We start from the raw sequence: 24,472 nt of genomic DNA, 5'->3' as shown, positions 1-24,472 counted from the left end.
TATTAGCTTTATGATATTCGGTAACTAAGCTGTAATAATAACGTGCGATGCGCACAAGTACAGTATTATAAAAATATGCGCATTTGTCCTCGCACAATAAAAACTTGCTTGAGACTTGCTCTTCCTCTCGCTTTCTGAAGAGCCGGGTGGTGGTCGTTGGTCGGCGCACGCGCAGGCAGTCTACGTTCGTTCTCAGTGTGCGCGCAGCGTGCGCCATATTGCCTTATCGTTCGTTGTCATGACGACCGCGTATGTAAAGCAATAACAACCGCGCGACATTTAAATTATTTTGTGTAGTGACAGTTGAATGTATTAAAGCTTGTTGATCAAAGTAAGTATGATGAGAGGTTAATTTATCATTAAATAAGTTAAATAAACCAACGAGATACATTTTTGTCATTTTGAAACGACATCTAGGTATATTAGCAATTTTTATAACAATTAAAAAAATTAAAAAGGATCGTAGGCTCAAAAATGTCATTTTTAATTTAAATCGAATATTAGTCAACAGTAGAGTTTTAAATAGAGATAAAGCTCCTTAAACTATGAGCCATAGCTTATTTTCTAGCGCGTTAAAAATTATAAAAGTTTTTAACATTTTTAAGTTGCAAAAAGAGGAAACTATTTACATTTAAGGAATTTTAAAAAAGCTCTTTAAAGAGGATGAAATTTCCAGTCAAAAAGTCCGATTCCCGGAGTTCTATATCTATAATTTATAATTTTAATTTAAGTGAATACGTCCCACAAAATAAGAATTTCTAGACGGCATTCTACAATTACTAGGTATATACTATTAAAACCAAAGATTAACAAGAACCTTCGTTATTAAATAAAAAATCAGAAGTTATTAGGCATTACCTATATTTTTAAATGTTGATGAAGAGATCAGATCAGAGAATTTGTGTATGAGTTTGTCTGTTCTAAATTATCTCGAAAAAATATGTGTATTAGTAAATAGAAAGATTATTTATTATGAGCAAGAACAAAAGTAAGAATGATCTTTCTTTCAATATCTATCAGAAACAATTGGAATGTTGCCATTTACTTAAAAACACCAATACATACGAGTTCATCAATAGGTACAGTTCCATTGTAGTTTACGAAATATATTTGGCTATGTTACATACATTTTGTAAGATACTTTGTAAACAGCTCGATGCCGATTTAATTTGTTTATTTATTGTTAGTCTTCGTTTGTATTTTAGTGGAATAAGAAGTATATGATAAAATCAAATGTGTTACGTAAAATTATTCTATACAACCAAAACCTGTTTCTCAATGTTAGAAGTTTTACATTTTAGTAGAAATTACAAGGTAAAATAAATATGTTCGTAACTATAGTCATATTATCTTGCTAGCGTTCTAAGCAAAGCTGTAATCGTTTAGTTCATCACTGTAGAGCGACCGGTTTTATTTTCTTCCTGTTTCAGTTGGACAAAGAAAATTGTCTTGATATAATCAATTATTAATTAGATGTGTGCTGCAATTTAAATGAACACAGATAAAATAAATATCTCGTGACTAGCTTTCGCTGTCTGTATGTAATTAGACTGTGTTCTGGAACTCGTATGCCTTGAATAAATTTCAATTTAATGAAAACACTAAACATCGATACATTGCAACATATATTTGGCATTTAAACTTTGTAACCGCTTGGCCTCAGAATTAACTGTTTCGGAAATGAAGACATTTCATGTATAATAACAAACTGTGGCAGAACTGCTTCCTCAGTACTCCGTACGAAACGACTCGACCGATTTTTATGAATTATTTTGTGTGTATTTGGTAGGAATGAGAATAGATCGGAAAGCATATTTCATACCACTAGGCGATTAAAGTGTCCATAACCAGAATTTTTTCTATTCAATCTTGGAATTACTATCGAAATATAAATGTTTCCTCACTAAGTTTTTCTTCAAAGGCGAGCAGCCACAGTAATATTAAAGATTAAGTTAGAACACACCAGCTCAGCGGTGTCATACCGAATTTGAATCTCTGTACGCAATAATTTGGTACCTATGTGTTCCATCCACTGAAACATTTCGATTACTTTAACCGACGTCAAAAAAAAGGAGCAGCTTCTCAATTCGTTTGTATTTTTTATTTTTTTATGTGTGTTACTACAAAATTTAGATTGGATGGACCGATTTCGACGATTCTTTTTTCGATTCAAAGGTGGTGCTTGTCATATGGTCCCATTCAAATTCAATCGAGATTTGACAAGTACATTTTAAGTTATCTCTAATAGTACATGTTTGACTATTTATTCCCCTACCTACGTTGTATTACCGGTGTACGATGTAATTGAAGCCAGTTTTTTTCTTTTCCAAGCAAGCACAATTATTTAACAGGTTGAATGCCGGAATCCCCGCGCGGAGTTGGCGGAAAATCCCTTACAGTGCAACGACTCCGCGCGGGGATGTCTAGCCGTTACGTTTCTAAGCCTCAGTGGAAAAATGTTTGCACTCTGCCGACGACTCCGCGTGGGTTCTTGTATATAATATATAACTTATATGTATACTATATGCATTGTAACATTGTTTTTACTTTTTTTATTTATATAGGTGCACATTAAAAAAAAAAAACAGTCACTGGCATCGCGGATATTTTTTTTTTGTATGAAGCTAAATTACAGCAATGAACCTGTTAAAAGCTATTATTTAACTTGTATTGTATGTATAGCTACAGCATATGTTGATAGTAAAAGTTTAAAGGAAAAGTTTATATAATATTTTAACGCATTTAAAATGAAAGGCTGTTTTTTTTAAATTATTTCACTTTCAATTTGTATTGTTTTGGGTCATTTCGTGTGGGGGGGGGGGGGGCGTCGTTTTATTTTTGATAATAAAAGTATTTTTTGTTACTTCAGACTAATGTAGCTTCTAATGAAAAAATACTGTTATCGTCCCATTTCGTCTACCGACACCTACCTACCTATACCTACATAGGTCCGCCCTGTTGAAACGTACGAAAACGGACGTAAGAAACAAATATACAAACAAAATATTTTTCCTTGTGTTGATGGCGTATAAGAGCACAGATACAGAATAATATATAGATAAGTTCGCTAAAGCAAAAAAGCTTTATAATAAAAATAAACAAATAAATGACTTTGGCTAAAAACGAAAGTCAAAACAGCCTTACAAGCAAACCTTACAAACAAACAATTATTTTTTAATTTTGATAACAAAAGTTTCCGTTTATTTGGGGTTTCTTGTCGTGTACAATAAAATGAAATAATTAACGTGATGCGGCGGGTTCTACCAGCCATGCTCAGATGCAAGAATTTTTGTTACTTCGTAACATATTTTCCATGAAAATTGACATACTACTAGATTTTTTAAATGTACGTAAAAGTAAAAAGGAGTAATAGATTAATGAGGCAAAAAAGAAAATTAAACTCGCTTAATGGCTTTCATTTCCAAAATATTTAAAGGCCTTTCATTAAGGAGAATGTACTTAATCTACTGGTCATATTATGTACTGGTCATATTATGTAGCGCAGCCTCTTGACCGAAGTGATAGAAGGCTTCAAGGAATCACAAATGAAAGTACATAATATGTTTGTTCTCATATACATATCTTATTTTAGATATCTTTATTCGGTAAATAATTTATAATGGCTTCTCAACTCATTGCTTTCTACAAAAAACTGTTTTATTGGTTAAAAATTTAGGTAACGTTTAATACTTACCTATATTATAAATATGCACTATGTTTGAACTGTGCATTTATGCAATACTTATATTTCATAAATTGCTTTAGGTGATAGTAAATAATGAGTTCTATAAGGCTTTTCGAGGAAAACAACAATGCTAAAAAATTTATGTCACAATATTATTTTTTCTAATTAAAACGTAAAATTTACTTTATTATATTATATTAAAGTCATTTAACGAGTAATGTCTGTAAGTATTTGCAAAGTAGTAAAAAAAAACTGTTACAGATATCACAATACTTATTGTTGAAAATTTACAAAATGAAAAGTCTTCTAGTAAAACGTTCTTTTTGACCAATTGAAACAAGATCAAGCATTGATACATTTATTAATAGATACTTTGAATATGCTACTACTAAATATAAATCATATTATAGATATATTAATGTTACGCAAAATTGATAGAGCTATGGTTAAAATTAAAATTTCCCTAAATATTGATATATAACTAAAGTATGTACATTTGTTAAGAGGCACATGTTGTCAATATTCTAATAAGTACTAAATGTTTTATAGTTCTATTAATGTCCAGCTGAAAATTAACAAAATTGATAGATCTGGATAAATCTTGTGATTTCAACTTAAATAAAAAATTGCCATTTAGCAATTATTTCAATAATTTATTACGAGGAAGTAAAAAATATAATTATTACCATTTATATCTGTTGCATAATTGGTATTTTTAACTTTCAAAAAGTGTCAATAAAATTGAAATATTCATGCATTAAATCGAATAGAACTAAATTTTTATTTATCTATTTATGCAATAATAAATTAGCTTTTTTTGCTTCAGTCTGTGATATCCCATTGCTGGGTATAGGCCTCTTTCCTCATGTACAGAAGGATCAGAGCTTAATCCACCACGCTGCTCCAATGCGGGTTGGCAGATATATAGCCTACTACGAGTAACGATCGCTATCAGGTGTACATAATAACAACCGGGACCGACGGCTTAACGTGCTCTCCGAGGCACAATGGGGAGACCCACAAGGACTGCACAAACACCCAGACCACCACGGCACACATCTGTATTTTTTACATGATTGTACACTATTTAATATTCAATAGGTAATATTTTAATGATACAGTATCTAGATTTCAAAGCAATTGCTAAACATTAATTTAAGTCAATATTTATTATTAGAATTATATATATTATACTTACTATGCCTTTCAATGTAGTATAATATAGATTTAAATTAGTGTTACAAAGTATAGCATTAAAAAATATAATTAAAAGCAACTAATATACTACATTAAACTAATTATAACACAAAATCAGCTGATATACCAGCGCTACTTTTGCGTAAAAAAATATTTGTGGTTGCAAACATTTTATGGGTTAACGAACAACTGAAATTTTAATTATTACAACGATCTGATAAAAATAGGCACTTGAATAATAATTATCAAATTAAGAACCGTAAACTTGTGTTTGCAGGCAAACGAAGAAAAACCGACTTCAATAATATCGACAAGTAATACAACTTAGGTAGACGAAAAAATAGTCGAGTAAATACGCATTATCAAAGATTACTCCAAAAGTTGTAATCAGATCTTGATAAAATTTAAATATGACCACATGATAAACATCGGCTTTCGATTAAATTAAAAATCATTAAAATTGGTACACCCAGTAAAAAGTTATGCAGATTTTCGAGTTTCCCTCGATTTCTCTGGGATCCCATCATCAGATCCTGGTTTCCTTATCATGGTACCAAACTAGGGATATCTCCTTTCCAACAAAAAAAGAATTATCAAAATGGGTTCATAAAAGAAGGAGTTATCCCCGAACATACATAAAAAAATATATATACGGTCGAATTGAGTAGCCTCCTCCTTTTTTTGAAGTAGGTACTTGGAGGACCGAGCTTTGCTCAGTATTTTTTTTTTTGGTACATCGTGTTTTTTGGAAATTATATTTAAATACGAACTACATACTGATGAAATATGAACAATATTTTTCGATATAATAATAAAAAAATATTAACTACTTTTTTTGAAAAATTTACTTAGAACGAATTAGATGCGTTGATAATGGGCTCCCAATAATAGCATTTATGACATTTCCTAAAATAGAATCCTAGCTAGATCAATTTATTGCCCCCGAAACCCCCTCCATTATAAATTTCATGAAAATCCGAGATTTAGATTATATATATACAAGAATTTCTCATTTAAAGGTATTAGATATATTTATATGTAATATTTATGTTTTTTTTTTCTTGCAGACTCGGACTCCTTGTTAAAATTACTAAAATGGAGAAGGAAAAAATCGTGTTTAAGGTAAGAAAAATTAATTATAATTATTTCTTTTTGTTGCAAAATAATAACGATAATAATTTGAAAAAAAAATCATTAATTATGATTTTAAGAGAAATAGAGTAAGTTAAATAATAATTTTGTTTGTGAAATTGGTGAACTTAAAGAAATCAAAATATCTAAATTCTAATAGAGGTATAATAGAGATAGGTCGGAAACAAATTACACGTATAATTATTATAATGATTTTATTTCTATATTTAATTAATACTTACACGGCATCTTCATTGACTTTTTATATGCTAAAATTCTGTTTATGCAGTCTTAGGTAACATGTTATATATACGTTTACCCCTTACAGCATAGATAAGTAATATGCTTTTTATCAATTAAAAAAAAAAACCAAATGTCCCTGATAAGATGCGTGATGGCATATCATTAGTTACAAATGGACAATAGTCATCGATTAAGAATCTTTTTGGCCGGTTTCATCGCGTGGGTGGTGGTAGCACATAACGTGATGGCGGTGGAACGCAGCAGCGGCGCCAGCGCACCGCGGCCGCTCGCATTGAACCATTGACACGAATTCGACATTATCACACGGCCACATTTGTCGTAGAAATGCTTAATGTCAATATGTGATCGATATCCACTGCTAGTATCTACCTACCTAAACTCCTAAGAGCGACAACAAAAAAAAAATACTTTTAGACAGGACCACCTTGACTGAGTTAGGCTTTTGATATTATATTTGATACTTTAAATGGTAAAGAGTTAAAAACTACGATATCTCACATTAAAAAAATATTAAAGCTTACCTACACGCTGCATAACTTTTTAATTCTTAAATGTTTGTTAAACCTACGACACTATGTGTGACTGTAGACTTTTAAAATAATTTTCGCATAAATTACGATTTGTTTTGAAATCTTTTATTTCATTTTCATTTGTTGCATAATTCGTATTTTAAAAATGTTACTTATATTTATAATTAATAAATTATAAGGCTAAATTAAAAATAATATGTATCGAATGTTATGATATTATGCAGGTATTTGAAGTTTGTAAATTGTATTGCGTATTTTTGTGACATCAAACGACGGCATTTATTCGGCCTTCGTAAGTCGCTAGACAGACTGCAAATATAAAATTCCTACATGATAACAATAGACCGTATAGTGAGTATTTAATTGCACGTGTTGTGAAATGTGGAAAATATTTAGTTGATATTTGTTTTCATCATCTGGGCGTCACTGACGCATCTGTAATTTTTTTCTTGTACAATTTACGTTCTGTTACATTGATCATAGGTCAGATTAATGTTCAAACATAAAGTTATCCATGTTTTGACTAAATTAAAATCGTCAAAGAGTGCCTATTTAGCGCCTATTTAATATTTATGTATGCAGTTTCATGTCCATTTTATTTCAGTTAATAGATAAAAATTGTAGAAATGAAATCATTATAAAAGGTGTGGTAAAGGTTGCAGGTTACATTAGTATAGGTACAGATAAACATAATTATGTCAGCACAATGTATTAAGGTCATGTGATTAGTTAGTAAATATTCTAGGGATTGGTTTCGTATCTTCAAATCTAAATTACTGATATGTATAATTAAAATAAATTATTTTGATAATAAAAATATAATAAATGAGCAATATTTGACATTTGAATACATTGTTAGACAATGTATTTAAATATTGTATATATTATGTACAATGTAAGAACATTTTACAATGTTATTCTTTTTTTTTTTGAGTTTTTTGTGTAGTAATCGTGTTGGAAATAAATTATGAAAGAATTACCGCAAGTAGTTTTTAATAGAAGACAAATCTGTATAATGGTCGATTATTATTTTGATACTATTGCTTGTAACTGCAAGTTTCGTCTGCCTTTACAAATGTTACGTGAAACTACCGGATGACATTTAATAGAAATGAAAGGCAACGTCCACACGGTAGTTACTGCAAAGCTTTTGTAATAAACCTGTCTACTGTAAAAGACAAATAAAGCAAACACTTCCTGACTTTCAAGTTTCTTAAGAACATCTTTCAGGCTTTATTAGCTTTAATCGACCATGTTTTGTCAACTCTATGTCAAAAATACATCCCAGACTTTTTTAACAGCTTGGGTGTCGTCCTTTACAGCCGAGTAGAAAGTTAATTTTAATCAGTCCCTTGGGAAATAAGGAATACATTTTTTTAATGCTTACTGTTTGTACACATTTTCAATAAGTCGATTGTAGAAAATGACTATTACTTTCCTATAATATCTATATTTATTAAATAAATAACACCTGGGAAGCCTTCGCTAAATCTTATTGCAACAAATACCGTTAAATGTAAGCGATAATTATAAAGTTCAACGAAGGCTACAGATTGAGTCTTAAAACAAAATTATAATTTTTTACACAACTAGGTCGGCAAAAAAAGCGTACGGAGCACCTGATGGTAAGCGTAGCTTATACACGCATGCAACAATACAAGCAGCTCCCAGGAGCTCTGGTCTCCTTACTCACCACAGGAACATAACACGAAGACACTAACACACTTGTGAGCAATATTTTTTAGATGTGATCTTCTGTAAGGTCGAGGTGGTTCCTGCTGTGTCCTACCTCAGTTATTATTGTATATGCATTATATTACAGTATTTATTATATACGTACATATATGTGATCTTATTAGGAATGACAATTAATGCAGAAAAAAAAAATTAGCAAATAAATTTACTTATTTTACAACATTTTTTAAAGTAATTTAATCTATATTCACTGTGGTTTTGGTATACTGTGTTTGTGAACGTTGCACCATGATGGTAGCACTGGCGCAATAGTTTTTAGCGTACTGAGCTGAGGTTACTTCCATTAGCGTCACAGTGACACTGTTTCCAGATACAATTAAAATTACACGTGAAACTATAGAAACTATAATAAATTAAATAACTTTTAAATGTTAACTTACAAGGAGTTTTTATTAAAAAAGTAATGTTCTAAGCCTTATTGAAAATCTATGTAAAGACAAAATAAACACTTTGTAGTTAACATTAATTTCATTTCTTGACACTAAGAAAGTAACATTTACCTTCAACTTTTTACTTACTAGTTAGTGATCGGCTGCATATACAATTCGTAGTGTTTTTTTTTTTCAAAAAAATATAATTTTTTTAAATTATCGACTAGTTTTTGAAACCGACGTTTATCTTGAAGTAATTTAAATGCTAACTAGATAAACTACGCCGTGGCACTAGCGATGTAGAGTGAGGGTATTTTTCTTTTATGTGTTTTAAACTTGATAGAGTCCATCATTTTCTACAAAATAAAAAGGTTTTCTAGCAAACAAAACGAGTATGCTTTATAGACCACACGACTGAAGTGAAACTTACGAAATGTAACTCTTTCTATCTTCACTAACATAAACTTATTTACACACGCTTGACTTGGGGAGTAGGCTGGTGAATGTGTCACGAGAGCGTTACGAATAATGTAATCGGGCGAAGCGAACGGAGCAAGAGAGAGAGGTGCAAGCACACATTTCGTCTTTTTAACCGACTTCCAAAAAAGGAGGAGGTTCTCAATTCGACTGTACTTTTTTTTTAATGTATGTTACATCAGAACTTTTGACCGTGTGGACCGATTTCGACAAATTTTTTTTTAATCGAAAGGTATGTGTCAATTGGTCCCTATTGTTGGATTTATTTGAGATCTAACAACTGCTTTTCGAGTTATATCTAATACGCGTTGTTATTATACCGCATAACTTTCTACTGGATGTACCGATTTTGATAATTCTTTTTTTGCTGGAAAGGAGATATCCCTGGTTTAGTTTCATAGATAAGGAAACCAGGATCTGATGATGGGATCCCAGAGAAATCGAGGAAAACTCTTGAAAATCCGCAATAACTTTTTTACAGGGTGTACCGATTTTGATAATGCTTTTTTTGTTGGAAAGAAGATATTCCTAGTTTAGTACCATGATAAGGGAACCAGGATCTAATGATGGGATCTCAGAGAAATCGAGGGAAACTCTTGAAAATCCGCAATAACTTTTTACTGGGTGTACCGATTTCAATAATTTTTAATTTAATCGAAAGCTGAACTTTGTCATGTGGTCACATATAAATTTTATTGAGATCTGATAACTACTTTTTGAGTAATGTTTGATAACGCGTAGTTACTTGACTATTTTTTAGTCGATCTACGTTGTATTACTCGTCGATGTAATTGAAGTCGTTTTTTTTTTCGTTTGCGAGCAAACACAATTATTTCTCATAGCCAGTTCTCTCATAGCCATATCTAAGACACAGTGCAGGCCTTCTTCACTTCAGTCGTATAGTCTGAAGCACTCTAGTTTTTTCTTTGAAGTAAAACTTCTTTACGTACGCTAAAGATTTGCTGAAGAAAGCTTGGGGAGAAAGCTGGTGAATGACGTGGCGAGAGTGTTACAAAAATTGTATGTATGTATGTATGTGTGTACGTATGTATATGTTTAATTATTTGAATATTTCTTATAAATTTATTGTAACTTGTACACCTATGCTCACACTAGACCATTTCCTTTGCCCTAAGGTTACCTGGAAGATATCGTTTTTTTTAGCGATAAGGTCACCCTTTGTACCCTTCGAATATATTGTTAAAATATTTTTTCTTTGCCATGCATTGTTTACGTTTTTGGGTTGAAATACAGTGTATTATTATTATTATGGACCCAAAGAAGTTCTTTTTCAGTCATGTGGTCTAGAGTGCAATTGTTTTTTTTAATATGAAAAACTATTTTTTGACCTAAAAATGCCTTTCTATTATATAATTCCGTTTTGGTTAAAAACATCAATTGAACGACAAGTAATTCGAAAGTTTACGATCTCAGTATATGAGATTACTGACTGGAAAATGCCACTCTAATGCGCAAAATCGGCGGCGGTAAATAAAATTATTGCTTAAAAGGTCATCTTCGACGTACTCATTCATTTACAAAATCACTTGATTTTACGCTTTTATTATTTATGTGCTATTAGGGCTAGCTACAGCGTTTCATATACATATGTATGTACTCTAACTTATTTTAAAGTGTACCTACCCTACTCTTAAAGTTGGAGAGTAAAAAATTAAAGACCTCAAATAATAATTTACGATAACCATATCATAGTTTCAGTTTTTAATTAACACAGAGATTAATATTGTTTACCATTATATCTTGTACGTTACATCATTCGACTAAGAAGTATACCTAAAGGTATGCATCACATTATATTGTATAGCTAGGTACAAAAGTGAAGTTCGACCAATCAAAATCATAAATATAATGATAATCGCATCGCTTGAAGATACCTGTAGCTTACTTTGTAAAAACAACATTTTATTGCGAACATTGATTTGTAAAGAATCATAGGGTCATCTATATAAATAAAAATGAATGTCGCTAAGCGCCATAACTCGAGAACGGCTAGACCAATTAGGATAATTTATTTTTTTACATGTTCTTGAAGGCCCACGGAAAGTTTTCATTACCTAATTGCAATATAGGTATTGCACTTACGCAGTTTTTATTTTGTTCCTCCTACGTTACACAATCCCATTATTCCTGGCTTTGAGAGGCTTACAATTGCAAAAAATCATTAACATTACGCAATTGTATATTTGGACACATTTTAGAAATAGTGGTTACTTTGCTTTGAAGATGATACACCAATTTATTTGAAATTCATCGTGTATTTTTTTTTTTATTTCCCTAACATTTTGAAAAATTCGTAATTTAAATTTTATTGAGTTTCTGGGGTTTTTCGCTAAATTTAAGAACTTATAAAAATGTATGTAAATATTTATAACTAGGTTTACACTTAATTTGTATAAAATTATTTATGTATAAGGTAAGAAGTATGACAATAACACAATATATGATAAGTTAATGTTAGATTATTTTGTCGTGTAATTAATACTCAAGCGTCTGATTCCACAATTGATTACACTAGTCTTAGCGCAGAATATCGTGATTCCGAGACATTCCACACGCACAATTTGCTCATTATTCTTGAGCTTTGTTGATCCTTTGCTCCTGTCCGCGTCGCCTTCATGCGTTATTATCCTAAAGTAGGCAGCCTTCGCCTTTAATATGTGGCTTACCTCAATAAAATCCATGAACAAATGGAATTTTATTATAATATAACCTGATTCAAAGATCCTTTTTTCAAATATTCTTTATGTACGTCTAAGTCACATCAAATCTTGATTGATTACTAAACGTCTTTGCTTAACAATACGAAATTTATTTTAGAACTCGTTTTTAAATTGATAGTTATAATGAATGTGAGAAATAAAAAAGTTGCAGTTGTACACATTTTATATAATAACTGTAATCGGTAATTTAAACAAGGAAAATTGAAATACCGTATAGCGTCACAGTTCTCACGCGTTTTCGTCTGATTGTAACGACTGTGATAAACAGATCTTAGTTACGGAATCAATTAAATATTTTATTACTATTTAAAGGTATTATACATAATATCCTTGAATTTCCCGATGATAGTCTCATTTGGTGAGAAAACAAAACGACATCGAATTTCGATGTCACGGTTGGCGCAATAGGTCAAGGTCCTGTTGATATTCAAGAATTCACAGTTAATGTTTAAAATATTCATATATTTAATACATGTATATCGCGGCTAGATCGGACACCGTATGACGAAACATCTTAAATATATGTTAACGAGACTGTAAAGAAATAATTAGCAAATTAAAAAGGAAAAACCAAAACATTTGTTTTCGTTGAATTATTTAGTAAGTAACCTTAATATTCGTAAACAAAAATATACTTTAAAAATTAAATGCTTTTTTCAACTTTAATAACTTTGTTTAAATTTTATTTTCATTTACTGATATAATATGTACAAATAAATAAAATTGGAGTGTTTTTTTGTAACAATATAATTGTGTTTGCTGGCAAACGAAAAAAAACTGACTTCAATTACGCTTCAGCCTGTAATATCCCATCACTACTGGGCATAGGCCATTTTCCCCATGTCGGGAAAGGATCAGAGCTTAATCCATCACCCTGCTCCAAGGCGGGTTGGCGGGTATATTCTCTACTATGAGTAACGATCGCTATCAGGCGTAGATGATAACAACCGGGACCGACGGCTCAATGTGCTCTCAGAGGCACGGTGGGGAGACCCATAAGGACTGCCTGCACATATACCCAGACCACGGCAAACACCTGTATGGCCAATACAAATGTTTGTCATGTGCGGGGATCGAACCCGCAACCGCCAGCGCAGCAGGCACAAACAATGACTGTAACCGTTGCGCCAACGCGGCGTCACTTCACTTACATCGACAAGTAATACAACGTAGGTAGACGAAAAAATAGTCAAGTTAATACAATGCGTATAATATCAAAGATTACTTCAAAAATTGTAATCAGATCTCGATGAAATTTAAATTTGACCACATGATAAACTGAATATTAACTTTTTTGTTAAATTCCACGCGGACGAAGTCGCGGACACAGCTAGTTTAAAATAAGAAATATACACGACAATCCACAGTGCATATTATGACATCTAAAAGGATTCTAAACATTTTTGAATATCATATCAAAAATTGAACGCTTCAGCGGGGTTCGAACCCGCGTCTCCGACTGACCGTGTCGGCGCTCTAGCCAATTAAGCTATGGAACGATGTACAGGGGGTACATCGAAATTTTTAATATGATAATTTTTATATTCGGTTTAAGCGAACCGTGTTGATATGATATTCGAAAATGTTTAGAATTCCTAATGTGTGGGTAACACAAAAATAAAATCGTAGATATCGGAAAAATCCATTTGTTTATTACTGTTTGACTTAAGGGGCTCCCAGACAAAATCGGCCGTTTTCATGTGCTATAAAGTATACGTTAAAGTTACGTTAAAAATATCAAATAAATATATGTTGTAACTCGGATTCAGCTTATTAATGTGACTGTAAGATAATTGTATAAAATTCTCTAAATAAAGAGAAATAATTGTTTATCTGAACCACCTTTCGCGTACAAAAATCGTATAGGCTTTCTAATTTTACTACTTACAATGGTGAATATTTTTTTTATTAATTAAGAATCCTGTACTTAATATTTCTACAGAAGGGTTTTTTATTAAGTGCAGTATTTTATTAGAAAATCGTAAAAATATAATTTTTGGTTATTTGTCGGGCGACAGGCGGCCCGCGGCAGACGGCCAGAGGCCTTTGTACGGGGAACTTGTGTCGCTCGTCATCGCACGCTGCTCTTGCTTACGCGCAAATCTATTTACTTTTTTTAATCCAAGATAGGCATCAAAATGTAACAGGTAGACAGACTTACTGTTGAATTTTGCAATTGTTTTTACTTCAAATAAAAAAATAATTTAAATTATTAATTTTGAGCTGTGTAAATGTAAAGCTGCTTAGCTTGTGGTCTAAGATCCGAACCTAAAGTCGATCTTCACCGAGCCGATAATAGAATAAAATATAAATTTAGTATATCTAAACAAATAAAATTGGAGCGGCTGCTTTTAATATTAAAATAACCGCTTTTTACTAAATTCATATGGATGTATACACGATACATACACAAAAATAGCATTTTGACAATTTTTGTCTGTCTGTATGTCTGTTTGTTCCGCCTAATCTCTGAAACGGCTAGACCGATTCTGACGGAACTTTCACTGGCAGATAGCCGATATAGTAAGGAATAACTTAGGCTACTTTTATTTTAGAAATTTATTTATTTTATAACTGCGAACTGAACAACAAGTAACAACTAGTAATTAATATAATTTTATAGCCTAAATGATCGACACGACAAGAAGAAAATTAAATAATAATTATGGATGATCACAACTTGTACGCAAGCTCTTGGTCTAGAAAACGGATCAATCGCATGTCCTAAGTAGTACAAGCTAGAGCCGGTAGATGGCCGAGTTTAATAACCTTTACGTAATACTGATCAGGTGAAGTGCGGGTGGGTGGGGTGTGGCAAAGTCTAAATGCTCAAGGTCATTGAGAAGGGGGAGCCTCTTAAAGTATTTTTGTAGACATAATAGGATCCCTTTTCTAATCATCACACACTTGTAATATTTAAAATTTTTTACCTCGAACAATTGCAATGTAAATTAAGCAATAACTTTCGTGCTACTAATAAATATTTGTATAAATCGTATGGGTGTTTGATTTCATTAGCTGTTTTAACATATATGTAATGTTATATGTAAATAAAATCGTTGGGCGCGAGGCATTTTTTTCGAAACCATAAACTGCTTTAATTGATTTCAAGGTCACTTAGCATTTATTTGTAGAGTCGTGTAAAAGGATACATTCAGGAAGTCATGCATTTTATTTAATGAAGTAGTAGTTTTGACGATTTGATAATGAAGAAGATAAAATAATTGTTATAATAGTTTGTGATAAGAGACACGAAGAAAAAACAATACTCCATGAACAATAAAATTCGATGTCTCGCATGTACATAATTAGAAATTTATTAATATTGTAATAAACTTAATTCCAAATAGGAAAAAATAACTTATACCTAAATGAATAATTTGTTACAAATATAATAAAAATATCTAATACATATGAGATTATTATAAGAGAAGTTATCTCTCTACTTTTTTAAATAATAATAAAGCATCCGGGTTATTAAAATATTTTCGATTACCAGTCAATATAATATAATGCGTAACACGCAAAATATATAATAAAATATAATCTGGTTTCACTCAACATTATTGATCACGACTGAGCAACCCACAGCAGGTAACACGTCACGATTAACAGTTCTAGTTCCTCCTTTTAACATCTTAACATCTTTGTATGATATACTCGTATACTACAAGTAATATAATATTAATTTATTGCAAGGTAATTAAAAAATATGAGGAAACAAAAGTATAAGTAACTAGTTGACCGACAGACGGTGTCTACTCTCTGGTCTTGGGAACTATCAAGTGCTTAATGGTAACGTTTTATAAAAATTTCTAAGTGTTTTAGCAATTTTCTTAATTTATCATTCCATAATATTTTTTTATAAAGTATTAGAAAACTTATAAAAAAGTAACCGTGTTGATCCAGCTATTTTTGAGTTTTGCGCCTAACAGTACATTTAGCTATTCTTTTTTATTTTATATTGACAAAAATTAAATAGGGACATTCCAAATAATTAGTTGATTATTTAATATTTAGTGATAAATGCATTGTGGTATGCATATTAATTATAGGTGAAGTGTATTACTGTCTATTGTATTCTAATTCATTTTACCTACTCAATAATACGAAGGCTAATCCTGTCACGATCGCATCTCGGTGACATAACAGAGCTGATACAAGCATAAAAAAAAATGACAGACACTTAAACGGGACCTTGACTTGTGATGAATATCTAATTTTATTTTAATATTAACTAAATTAATTGTAACACTTCCGGCTTTTATTGAAATGACAAATTATTTAAAAATAAAGTAGCTTCTTTAGTCATTTAAATAATTCGGTGCTCGGCTCGGTTCAGTCATATTTGTCAATTTAATGTGAAATTTTGATAAAAATGTATGTATTTGTTTTCGACAACGCGTTGGCGCAGCGGTCACAGCACTGGCCGGTCGCGGGTTCGATGGCCGGTCGCGGGTTCGATACCCGCTCATAACAGACATTTGCATTGGCCATATAGATGTTTGTCGTGGTCTGGGCGTTTGTGCTTGTGTATTGTGTGTGTTTCCGGACCCCCGACGCAGGAGGAAATCCTACTGGAGGCCGTTTGAGTGTGAAGTGTTTATTTATTTGTTGTTGAGACATGCTGAAGACTATGAAAGATATACGAAAAAGGATACTCGTAAGCGGCTCCTCTCCGGAAAATATCGTCATATACACAAAATACAGCCAAAACATAGTCTGTCTATAAGAGTTTAAAGCCCAAGCCCCAGTGGAGTCAATAATTTACCTACAAGTTGCCTATAAAATTTGTTGATATCTATTATCTATAGAATTATGATAATGAAGTATGTTAAAAAACATTATTATCAAACAGTTTCATATAAATATTTTTTTTTATATTATGTTTTATCGCCGTGCTAAAAAATACAGTTATTATGATCTTTAATATATGATAATAATATGATAATTAGGTTGATTCTTTTTAATTTTCTTCTATAGGTATATTAACATGTGAAGCGAAAACTTTGTACCCCTTTTTACGAAAATTGCGCGGACGGAGGAGCATAAAATTTCGCACACTTATAGTTTATATAAACAGAAAACGAGTGCAGAATGCTAATAATTTTTTAAAATTATGCATAAAAATAAATTAAACCAATAAAAAAAATATTAAACACACTACCATGCATTTGACACACACGCGTCAATTGAATTAAGAATAGATTATAGACTATAGATTAATTTTGTGTTTACTGAATGTCAAACATAATAGCTAATCTATACAAATAAATAAAATTGGTGTGTCTGTTTGTCATATTAAAATACACGCTTTTTACTAAACGCATATGGACGGGATATCCTGACACCTGGTAAAACGCTTACTTAAAAGAATGTCCCAACAACGGTATCATGTTATGTAAAAGTTTTTATAAGTGTTTTTTTATATGTATACACGGTACATAAACCAAAATTTTTACAATTTTTCTCTGTCTGTCTGTTTGTTCCGGCTAATCTCTGCAACGGCTAGGCCGCTAGTGACTTCGTCCACGTTGAATTTAACAAAAAAGTTTTTTTTCAGTTCGCGGAGTTAGAAAAAAATTAAATTTCTAGAATAAATTTAGCCTAAATTACTCCTTATTACGTCAGCTATCTCCCAGTGAAAGTCCCGTGAAATCGGTTCAGCCGTTTCAGAGATTAGCCGGAACAAACAATGTTAAATCAGTTCGGTTTTACATACGTCATATTTTATAGTCGTGTGACTGATATTACGTCACTGCCGTTATATATTTTTGTTACGGTTTTAGTCTCACATTTTCTTCAGTTCGGTCACCCAGCCAAATGTCAAGCCTGCCGTAAGGAACTTCGTTCCAAAATGTTATTTTGATATATATACCGTGTTTACATTCATATGCATTTAGTAAAAAGCGGTTACTTTAATATTACAAACAGACACTACAATATTATTTATTTGTATAGATATAAAACAAACTTAAAATCAAACTTATAATTTAAATTAATTATGGTCGAATTTCGACCCTTGTTGGGCGACCACTAGTTGTAATTAGTAAGCAAATATAAACATAGTATAATGTAGACAGAACAGCGAATGTATTTAAGTATTAAACAATGAAGTTATATACAATTTGAATACAATCACAGTAAGAAAAAGATAAACGTAAAGTGTCACGAAAATAGAGCACACTGATATGATACACGTGACTCGGTCTGAACAAGTGTTGAGTGTTGAGAGTTTAATTATCACTTCGCAGATAATTCTTATAATATTACTAGCTGTGCCCGCGGCTTCGCCCACGTTGAAATCAGTTTGTCGCAAAGTTTTCCCAGCAAACTTCCAGTGAAACTCTCATCAAAATCGGCTTAACCGTTCCGTAAACCTTCCTCTTGAAGCCCTCTCTCCATTGGTGAAACCGCATGAAAATCCGTTCAGTAGATTTTGAGGAAATCGATCACATACGCTTTTTGGGACTTTGTTTTATAATACACTAACTGTTGCCCGCGACTATGTCCGGGTGGTTATGAAGATATGCATTACTATTAAGATGCTTAACGCAAATTATTTTTTATTTCAGTCACTTGAAATGCTTATCACTCTGAGTAACTTTTTCAAAGGCACATTTAGTATAATTTAAAAGTAATTTTTATAAAACCTCTTTATGCACCACATTTTTAGTTTCATTTTCAGGCTGCGGTATAAATAACCTATCAGGCGAACTTATAGCTGCTGTATATGTTTCATACAAACTATCAACCCCAATTAAACCCCCTTAGCAGTGGAATATCGCAAAATCCGTTCTTAGCGGACGTCTACTAACTATAATCTTGCCAAATTTCATCTTTGTCCATCTTGGATAGAAAGACCATCCGGCGCTTTTTGAGTTCTCGTGATGAGTGAGTCAGTGACCTGTCTCTTATATATATATAGATTACGATGTATTATTTGGACACTTCCTTACTATCTATAGAGCATACATTTTAAATTTCAAGTCTCTTACCTTAATAACATAGGACTTTCATACAAACATACAAACTTCCAACCCCCGTTTTATCCCCTTAAGGGTCGAGTTTCGTAAAATCCGTTCTCAGCGGATGTTTACGCCCTATAAGAAACCTATCTGCAAAATTTCAAGTTTGTAGCTGTTATAGTTTCGGAGATTTTGTGATTAGTGAGTCAACCTACCATCCCCCCTTTTAACCTCAAAAGGGAGTTGATTTCTAAATATACATTATTTAGACACCTTCTCAACATCTACAAAGCATACATTTTAAATTTCAAGTCTCTTACTTCAAAAACATAGGACTTTCATACAAACTTCCAACCCCCGTTTTATCCCCTTAGGGGTCGAATTTTGTAAAATCCTTTCTCAGCGGATGTTTACGCCTTATAAGGAATCTACTTGCCAAATTTCAAGTTTGTAACTGTTATAATTTCGGAGATTTCGTGATTAATGAGTCAACCTACCATCCCCCCTTTTAACCCCAAAAGGGAGTTGATTTCTAAAGATACAATATTTAAACACCTTCTCAACATCTACAAAGCATACATTTTAAATTTCAAGTCTCTACTTTCATACAAACATACAAACTTCCAACTCCCGTTTTATCCCCTTAGGGGTCGAATTTCGTAAAATCCTTTCTGAGCGGATGTTTACGCCTTATAAGGAACCTACTTCCTAAATTTCAAGTTTGTAACTGTTATAATTTCGGAGATTTCGTGATTAATGAGTCAACCTACCATCCCCCCTTTTAACCCCAAAAGAGAGTTGATTTCTAAAGATACATTATTTAAATACCTTCTCAATATCTGCAAAGCATACATTTTAAATTTCAAGTCTCTTACTTCAAAAATATAGGACTTTCATACAAACTTCCAACCCCCGTTTTACCCCCTTAGGGGTCAAGTTTCGTAAAATCCGTTCTTAGCGGATGCCTACGTCTTATAAGAAGCCTACCTGTCAAATTTCAAGTTTGTAGGAGTTATAGTTTTGGAGATTTCGTGATGAGTTAGTGACCTTTCGCTTTTATATAGATATATAGAATATAGACGACAAAAATACGACGAATAACTGCGAATAGAATACAAAAAAAAAACAATACAATTATGTACTGATTAGGATAAAATAAATATTTTCATAGGCATAAAAACAAATGGAATAGTTTTATTCGTGATTGCAGAGTCCGGAATAAAATTTCAGATTAGTAGAATTATTTTAAGTGTGTCATATTATAAGAAATTAGCCAACCCACGTGTTTTTATCCTGTTTCACTTTTTTTTTATACATGAGGTTTGAATATTTTATTTTTAAATAAGCGGAGGAGGCTATCAAGTTGATGTTTATATATTTTTTTAACCAACTTCCAAAAAAGGAGGAGGTTCTCAATTCGACTGTATTTTTTTTCTTTTTTTTTTATGTATGTTACATCAGAACTTTTGACTAGGTGGGGCGATTTCGACAAATTTTCTTTTAATCGAAAGGTGGTGTGTGCCAATTGGTCCTATTTAAATTTATTTATCTAAGTCTAATTTAAATTTATTTAAGTAAGTCTCTCTTATTAAGCTATATCTAATAATGCGTTTTTACTTGACGCTTTTTTCGTCGACCTACGTTGTATTATACCGCATAACTTTCTACTGGATGTACCGATTTTGATAATTCTTTTTTTGTTGGAAAGGAGATATCCCAAGTTTAGTACCATGATAAGGAAACCAGGATCTGATGATGGAATCCTAGAGAAATCGAGGGAAACTCTTGAAAATCCCCAATAACTTTTTACTAGGTGGACCGATTTTGATAATTCTTTTTTTGTTGGAAGGAAGATATCCCTAGTTTAGTACCATGATAAGCAAACCAAGATCTGATGATATCATCCCAGAGAAATCGAGGGAACTTCTTGAAAATCCGCAATAACTTTTTATTAGGTGTACCGATTTTAATGATTTTTAATTTAATCGAAAGCAGATTTTTATCATGTGGTCACATTTAAATTTCATCGAGATCTGATAACTACTTTTTGAGTAATCTTTGATAATGCGTTGTTACTTGACTATTTTTTCGCCGATCGCCGTTGTATTACTCATCGATTTAATTGAAGTCGGTTTTTTTTTCGTTTGCGAGCAAACACAATTATTTTTATGTGTTTAGCCGCATAACTTTTTACAGAGTAATCCGAATACACCTCGAAGTTGGTCCCATATAAAGTTTGAAAATCCTACACTAATGGTGCGAAAATAGGGTTGATTTATTGTTCGTTCAGATTTTAATGCTGTGTTTATATCGTGTGCGGGATTAAACAGACGACTGCTAGTAAATCTGCCAATTTTGTACCCACTGATTTCCCGTGTACTTTTATTCATAACTTTAATCCTACCCTGCTGATAAGATGAGTTTTCTGTGATCTTAGCTTAATATATGATAAGCATGTTTCGGTGTACAAATACAATGATTTACATATTTGTTACGTTATCATCAGGAGATAGGGTGACAGATAAGTTTTACGCGAGTTGATCTTTGATGGATATTTTACCCGTTAAGACAAGATTAATTAGCGTTCAAGTGTTGAATATAAAAGAACAATTCTAATAAATAATTTGTTAAAATATAACTTACAATGCAATCCAACTTAAACATGTTGCAACAAATTAAAACATGCTCTATATAATCTGAATTGATGCGATAACAAGAAACACATTTGTGTGAAGGTTACGCGATTTAGCATTCATAATTATTACAGCGTCGATATTATGTATTGAGTTATTGAGATTACAAAAATTTTGATATCCTTGATTTAGTTTATTGAATTAAATTACTAATTTATGTTACACTTTGAAATAAACTCGTTTGCAACGTATTTTGTAACAATAGGCAACAGAATCAAAAGAAGTCGTTACTTTATTATTAAATAAATCTTTATCAATAAAAAATAATCGGCGAAAAATATGTTCCCGCATTACCGGCGATCGATTGACTGCACTGAACAGGATAATTTGTTATGTTGAGTTCCTTGATGTTTGTGTTATGACATGGACAAGGTTTGCATAAAAGAAAATTAAATAAAGATATATTTACGAAACCATAAATTAGGCATTCATCAGATTTCGTTATCGGCATCATCGGAGTTCATCGGAGTCCATTGGATCGGCTAGGACCATATATCTATATTAGAAAAACATAAATTGATATTACAATTTGTCAGTTCTGTATCTATCAAATAGGTATGCCATCCAATGGTAATTTGTTCTATATAGTTTGATGCATACCTGAGTATAAATTAAACCATCTATCGTCATTGAAGTAATCAATCATCATCTACAGATAAATCTATGTATATAACCGTGGTACAATAATATCCGTTTTATTAAACTATTTTAGAATGTAACTTGAAACAAGAGTACAGATAGGACGATATAGATAGTATAAACATACATATATAGATCTAAGACGTATCTTAATTAAGAGTAAGTGCTATAATCCTAATGAGTAATCCTATTATTCGACCATTTGTCTATATTTACTAGCTGTTACCTGCGTTTTCTTTCACGTAGATCTCTAATTTTATTCCCAAATGTGTATCACAATGTTTAGTTACCATACTCCTCCGAAACGGCTGGACCGATTTTTATGGAATTTTGTGTTCATATCGGGTAGATCTGAGAATCGGCCAACATCTATGTTTCGTACTCCTAGGTTATAATGGGGAGGTGATTGAGGAGGTTAATAACATATATGGCAAAACAACGTTTGCGGGGTCAGCTAGTAAAATTATAAATATGAATGTAAGTTTGTTTGTTACGCTTTCACGCGAAAACTACTTAACCGATAATCATGAAACTTTGTAGGTACACATATTTTGGAGAAATTACAAGTAATATAGGATGCTTTTTATCAAGAAAAAAATTCAATGCGAGCGAAGCTGCGGGTAAAAGGTGGTAGTGTTCATAATATCCGATATGTTATGTCATTAAAAAAGAAATTAATAGCTAAAGCTTTTTAAATTATTATATTATTCGGTGCAGCGATTGCATAAACGACAATGATGTGTGGATTTAGTGACGCTGTATTGTATGCAAGATATTTGCAATATTGAATTAAAACACAAAAAAAAAAATTTTTTTTTAAAGACTAACTGCGGATTTACTTGTCGATTCTTCTCTGCAGAATTTAAATTTGGAATCGGTAGTAACTTCATTTTTAATGACAATTAATATATAACGGTTACAATTAATAACGGTTTACAATATGACGATTCGAAGGCCTATTTGAATAAAGCTGTTTTTGATTTTTGATCTTGAATAAATTATTTAATTTTTTTTTTGTAACATTGCTTATTTTATAATAGCTTCACGATAAATGAGCTATCCAGCACTCAAGTAATTTTTCAATTCGATCCAGTAGTTTATGAAATTAGCGCCTTCAAACAAACGAAGATCTCGTTATATAATATCAACAGTTTTAACTCTCTCAGCTATATAGTATTAAGTAGTATACATAATACCTAGGTTGTAAATTATTCAAATCTTTTAAATAAAACTAAGATGTTAGCGTTACAATTGTTACTCTTTTATGGAAAGGTTGTTTTTTTCTCATAGACTAATGAGTACATACCATCCCAAATACAAATGTCATGGCCAATGATACAGTAGAACGGAGAACGCTGTTAAAAATACATAGACGCATCAGTCTCAGTAATAATATTCATAATAACGAAATCGTGATTTATTTCGGTAATAGCGTTCGAGATTTTTTATGCTTTGTTTGTTTCTTTTAGGTACCAAATACTGTACCGGCTATAACTAATTTTTTGTTCAAGTATAGCTTTGATAAAAAATTGTTTTGTACTTAACAATTTAATGATTTAAGTTTAGATTATATTTAAGACTAGCTGTGCCCGCGACTTTGTCCGCGTGCAATTAAAAAAAATATGGTTCAGTTCGTAGAATTACAAAAAAAAAACTAAAATAAAATTTGCTTAAGTTACTCCTTATCAGCTATCTACCAGTCAAAGTTCCGTCAAAATCGATCCATCCGTTTCAGAGATTAGCCGGAACAAACAGACAGACAGACAGACAGATAAAATCCATATCCATTCATATACATGTAGTAAAAAGCGGTTGTTTTAATATTACAAACAGACACTCCAATTTTATTTATTTGATTTAAAAAAAGAACATATGTTATGATGCCGTTAATTATTGACTTGAAATCTATTGGCTTTAAATTAAACAGTAACTACCATTTAAGTATTTTTCTTAAAAAAAATACTCTGTTGTTGACAAAATCACGCTTTTTTATTAATAATCTTTACGTTAATTAGATCTGA

This window comes from Melitaea cinxia, chromosome 1 (genome assembly GCF_905220565.1).
Source record: "Melitaea cinxia chromosome 1, ilMelCinx1.1, whole genome shotgun sequence".
Lineage (NCBI taxonomy): Eukaryota > Metazoa > Arthropoda > Insecta > Lepidoptera > Nymphalidae > Melitaea > Melitaea cinxia.
This window is presented reverse-complemented; position numbering follows the sequence as displayed.